Source organism: Aulonocara stuartgranti (assembly GCF_965226115.1).
Source record: "Aulonocara stuartgranti genome assembly, chromosome: 14".
Taxonomy (NCBI): domain Eukaryota; kingdom Metazoa; phylum Chordata; class Actinopteri; order Cichliformes; family Cichlidae; genus Aulonocara; species Aulonocara stuartgranti.
Window position 1 is genome coordinate 4,481,162 of NC_138950.1, and position 6,000 is coordinate 4,487,161.

General features: G+C 40.0%; 1 protein-coding gene across 3 annotated transcripts in view; it reads right to left on the reverse strand.

Annotated features, from left to right (window-relative positions):
- The window catches only part of pak1 (p21 protein (Cdc42/Rac)-activated kinase 1), a 73,484-nt gene extending 69,460 nt beyond the window's left edge, over positions 1–4,024 (reverse strand). For all 3 annotated transcript variants that reach the window (XM_082502952.1, XM_082502954.1, XM_082502951.1), the window contains exon 1: positions 3,836–4,024. The gene's annotated coding sequence lies outside the window, so the exon portion shown is untranslated. The remainder of the gene's footprint in view (positions 1–3,835) is intronic.
- Between the last annotated feature and the right edge of the window lie 1,976 nt (positions 4,025–6,000).

Below are 6,000 nucleotides of genomic sequence, written 5' to 3' on the forward strand. Positions count from 1 at the left end.
CTAATTCACTCAGAGTCAAACAAACCATCTCTGGGGTTAAAAATAACTTCAATGACAGGTGAGACAGAGCCAAAAGACACACACACACACACACACACACACACACACACACACACACACACACACACACACACACACACGCAGTCCTCAGTCTCCTGAAGAGGCCGAGCCCAAAGCCACAGGAGCCAAATGGGTCATTAAGTCCTCCCAGCTTTCCTCGCTCCCGTCAGGCTGTCGAGGTGTCAAAGCCACAACCGGGTGGCCTCCTGCTTCACATGGGGCCATTAAAACATTTCAGACACACCCCTAATTTCCATGGCAACCACTGCCTCGCCATCACCCCTTCAACAACAATGTCGTGTTCATCACAGCTTTCTTCCACTGGTAGAGGAGCACTTTCACACCACTACACTCGATCTACGCTGACTCGTATTTGGCTCTCCGGCTCAGTTATCGGCCTCACCTTTTCTTCACACAAGGAAACCAGAGAGAGCAAAGTGACAACCCCGCTAACATCAACTAACACCAAGCTCAGCTACGTGACATTTGTGTCGATGGTCACAGAGACAAATTAGGACATCACAAAGTCGTAAAATGTCTCACCTTTTTATGACTAAGAGGCACAACACCTGGCTCCCTAATCAACCGTTTTTTCCGTCAAGAAGGAGGCGTTTGCTATGAAATGAGACAGCATGACATTCGTTTACGATCACTTCAATGATACATCAGTCCAGGAGCTCAGAGAATCACAAATGATACAGAGGGTGCTAATGCAACCAGTGTACTAAATCTGGTAATTACATTACAGTTTCATTTATGTCATGCTGGGTGGGAACATCAAACAAGCACACTTCTTTCATCCTGCGCTACAATCAGCTGATTTCAGTTTGTGTGTGGGAGGAGTTAAATGGTGGAGCGAAGTAGAACTTGTCAGCGTCTCCATCCCAGCAGCCAGCCTGTTACCTGATCTTCGACAGGTAACAGACTGATGGGCAGTCAGGCTTGCAGCCTCCATGTTTCTACAGTAGAATCACCATGACGACCACTTTAAAGAGCCTTTGGGCTGGTTTTGATGCTTTGTGTAGACATTGAAATAAATACCGGATGTGTACTCTCGCTAGGACATTAGCACAGGGATTATTGGTGTGTGGGACTGTAGCTTATGGTTTATGTCATTAACTGGTAATTATGTAACAATGTGTTTCAGGTCATTTTACAAAGTAACAAGAAAACAAATGTAACAAACTGGTTTTGTTCTGGGCAATTAAGCAACGTACTGCATTACTTTTAGGAAAAATAATTACTTTTCATGGATACTTTGACTAAAAAAGTAATCCCCCCCCCCCCCCTCCCCAAAAAAAAGTAACTGGTTGCAACTGCTGGGAAAACTGGGACTTGGGCAAAGGGACCGTGGTGACGTCACTGTTTTTGTGCCACGCATCCATAACGGCACATATCATGTTTTGTGCATGCTAAATACGATACCTACAGTTTTTAAAAATCCAAAAACACTGAGGTGAAACTTTAGCTTTAGCACTGAAGGGCAGAAAGTTGTTTGTCCATCCTTTTAATTCAAAGTTGCCTCAAATGTCAAATAAAAGTTACAGCACCCTCGTCCGCCTCTAATCAATAATATGCAGCAACCAAGAGCCACAAATCCTCTCTTCCAAAATCATAAATGGCGAGAGAATCCCCCCAGAAACAGGAGCAGTGCTCTGATTTCTGCTGAGCCACCTAGAAACAGGAGCTTCAAGCAGAACACAGTGAACATGCTGAAATCTAGAAGGATGTTTCGCTTCATTAAAGGCAGAGCAGCTGATGTATAAGCACAGTTAGGTAGCACTATCAACTTGTGAAAACTTGCCTATAATCTTCCCCAAATATTCTTGATTCCCCAAACGAGAGCAGAAAAAGACATTTCAGAGAGAAGAGAGCAGCATGTGTCACTCTGTTCCTTGATGTGCATTTCAGAAATGACAAAGTAGAATTTCCTGTATTCATTCATTTCTTTGTCATCAGTTTTCCAGTAGAGACAGACTGATAATATGTGAACTGGGAGGAAACTGGTGCAGAGGCACTCATAAAAACAGTGTTGTTATTTTTTTCAAGGTTCAGTAGGAAAGAAATTTGAACTACTGGGATGAATAACTAGAAACATACAAGCTCATTTTCATCAAAACGCGACATCCTCATAGTTATTTCTTATAAGCCTTCATGTTTTTTCTTCTCATAAATGTAAGTCTTTTCTGCGCATGAAAGTTCAGCAAGCCGGTGATTCTGAATTTCCATGGATGTGAATGCGAGCGTGAGTGATCGTCTGTGTCTCTGTGTTAGACCTGTCGTGGGCGTACCTTGCCTTTAGCCCTATGACAGCTGGGACAGGCTCCAGCACCCTAACGACCATGTTAATAAAATCCATGGATGGAAATTTGATAGTTTTTTCTCATGAATTTACAACTTTAATCTAGAGATTTTTTTTCCTCAGAATTTAATAGCCTCACTGAGCCACTTAATGTTTTATTTTATTTTTTAAAAAGAATTTTTAAACCGTCAGTGACCCAAATACACCATCATGCCCTAGCTACAACCTTTTTCCCTTTCGGCTGCTCCCTTAAGCGGAATTTACGGTTCAGCAGGGAGACCACATTTGCAATCCACTGAACCATAGGTTCTCTGCAGGTAAACAGGGATGGCCCATCTACCTGCATAGAGCTCAGTGGTCAGAGGGAGGCAGTGAACAAAAATATGTAATAAAGCTGGTCTGGTACCCACTCTTGCTTGTGCTATTGTTGTTTTATGTGTAATTTGTTCATGCAGAAGTAAAGCTATGGAAAAAAATCTAAGGTTTGACAAGAGTGATGTGATCATACTGTGCCTGCACAGCGAAGGAAAAAACACAAAAATGTAACCGTTAAAAATCCATAGAACATATCAATACAGTGATCAATAGAGATTCAATCATCTGAAGTCCAAAGTTTAAATGACTTTTGTAGATTAAAGTATGCCTGAGATCAAGCCCCCCCCCCCCCCCCCCCCACCAAAAAAAGCATCATGCTGCACATTTTCATAACATTTGTTCTATGAAAATTTGGCAGCACAAATTATAACAGAAGAAGAAGAAACAAAACTAACAGCATATACCGTGCTTAATGTTTTCCACTGGTTCACTCAGTTACTATCATCTCCAGCTACAACATTAAAGGGATGTACACATTAATAAGTCAATAATTGTGATCCCACCACACATATAAGATTCCACATAATGTGTATGTCTTCTTTAGTACATGTACTTGAATGCCCAACTGTGTAATTTTGACTTAAGTAAAAACGAAATACTTCTATCACTTCTTTCTAAATCAGTTATTACGTACTAAACAACCTTCAGAGAAACTTTTCATCTGTGTTTGGACTCACTGCTGCACATAAGTGTGAAATATTTTGTGTTTTCTGCCAGATTTGTCTCCTGCATTTATTTCTGATGATATATTCTGATTTCCCGTGGTCCCCCGTGTGCCTTGCTCTTGGTCTCCACATGTGCCACCCCGTGGAAAAAACCCTGGAAACGCCCCTGCCGGTGTAATAAAATAATAATCATACCACCCACTCCTCAGACTGTTACAAGCTCTGATCTTTGTGCGGGTTTTATGGGCCTGCAGGTTCCGGGCCGTTAATATAGAGGTGCAGTGGACAGAATAAGGAGATAACAGTGCGCTCCCAGCCTACAGTAATCATTAACCCCTTCTATTCTCACGCAAATGAGCTCCCAGCGCACCATGCCCGACTGAGAATGGAGATGCAGGGCTAATTCAGAGATAAAGTCCAAAGGTTCACTCACCACTTGTCCGGTCGTAAATGTAAATCCCACAGTGCCTGCGTGGTAATTTCCGACACCGGGACACCACGTCTCCTGTAGTGGGAAAACTCCGCTACCCTGTCGGCTCAGCCCTGCTGTGCTCCGTCTCCCTCCTGGCTGCTTTTTTAACAGTAAACTTGCCGAACCCAGCCTATTGTTAGCGAGGCGCAGAGAAGGCTGCTGCACAGAAACGCCCGCCTCCTCCAGCGCCATTGGACCCCGTTCAGCCTCTCTCTCCTCCGATTGGCTGAGCCAGATGTCCCCTAGGATCCAGGGCGGGTCGCAGCGCCCCGGTTCTGAGCGCGCCGTGGTGCATTCACAACACCAAAAAATAGTGAGAAATTTTACTTTTCGTTGGGTACTGGCTCCCGGCGTTGCTTTCATGTTTGACACTGACAGTAGATCGTGAAAGCGGAAAGAATAAGGAATTTATGAAACCATGAATAAGACCTGATTATCAAGACACAGATATGGGAGCAGTCTGTGCCAGTCAGCTAAAAATGCAAGTCAAATCGTTTTATCTACGAAGCATATTTAAACACAAGTAACGGAAAGATTTTTACTTTAACATGATATAATTTTGATAAATGTTTTATTGTATTAAGCTAGATTATTTGTACATGTAACATGTAACAGTTAGCTAACTGTTACATGTTACATGTTACATAGCTATTTAAGATGTCTTATGTTATCTGAAATAAATCTGTTAAATAAAAAAATACCATCTGACTCATTTTAAATTAAAAGTAAGTTTAATGTTTTTAATGTTTCTTTTAACAATGAAAACAGTTAACAGAAAATAGCTGTTAAAACAAATAAATCAATTATTTGATGATACAGACTTACTGGGGTAAACGGCATGGTAAACAACGAACATGTTTGGGAAATTAACTTAATGAAGAGGGGAAAATAAAAGAAACCTATGAAACAATAAATATAACAAATAGATTATATCTCCAGAACTTTCATTTGCATGTATGACATTATTAGATTAAAAATATATAATTTTGTAATCAAAAATTTTCAAAGTAAATAATTAAACAGGTTATTCTACGTACTGTTGCCTCATTAAGTGGGTCCAGTGTAAAAATTGGGGAGCCTAAGAAAAGTTGTAACGCTTTATAAAAATATGCTGTGTCTGTAATAACTGGACGAACATCTATAACTGCTCCTTCTCATTTAAAACCCGAGATAGAAAAAAGCCTAAATTTAAGAAGGTGTTGAGCCGTTTTAAGAATCTGAAGATAAAATTATATTATTTTATCTTTCGTCCTCTGGTAAACTCAAATTAAACATGTGGAGAAACACTTTTTCTGGTTTTACTTTATGGGGAAAAAACAGAAGAAAAAAGAATTTACAATAAATTTGATGTCAGTTCCATCCAATCACATATCATGTCAGGTTAAACGAGCCATGAAAAGAAGAATGGGATGGCGTCATCTAGTGGCGAGAGGCTGTTCAAGCCTCACGGTGGAAATGAGGAACGCATATAAACTCAAACGGCTGTTTTCTAGTTCTGAAAAAACAAAACCCAAGAAAGTTTGGAAAGATTTGGAAAGCGGTGGGGGCAAAATTTTGCTCAGGTCCTTGCTGAAGAAAAATTTTCTAAAATTTCCTACAATTATAAACAATACACTCACTATATACACGACTCTCACAATAAACATTGCCTGTCTTATGAAAAATAATTCCTAATTTTCCCAATTTGTTTGGACAATGATTAGAAAAACATAAAATAAGATAATAAGTCACACTGACAGAAAACTGAAAGTAAGAAAATATCTCTTTATTATCTTTATGTCTGTAGACATGTTGCTTTCAGTGGTTTCAGTGGTTCGTTTCCTCCCACACACACAAACAATTTCACACACATCAAAATGGGTTTTTTTTGCATATTGTGTGTCTATGTGTGTGTAAGCTTAAATTTTGTCCAGATATTCACAAGTAATACAGGCTGAATTTTAATGACTTTAGTAGTACTCTGACGGTGATATTTTCTATGGTGGTTCATGGTTTCCTGAGGACTGACAGCTGAGCGTAAAACAAAAGAGATTTTAATGGATTTAAATAAAATAAGACAAATGCAACACAGATAGTTTACATGATATTCCAAATAGAGTCTAAAACTACAAGGAAGCAACCGTACT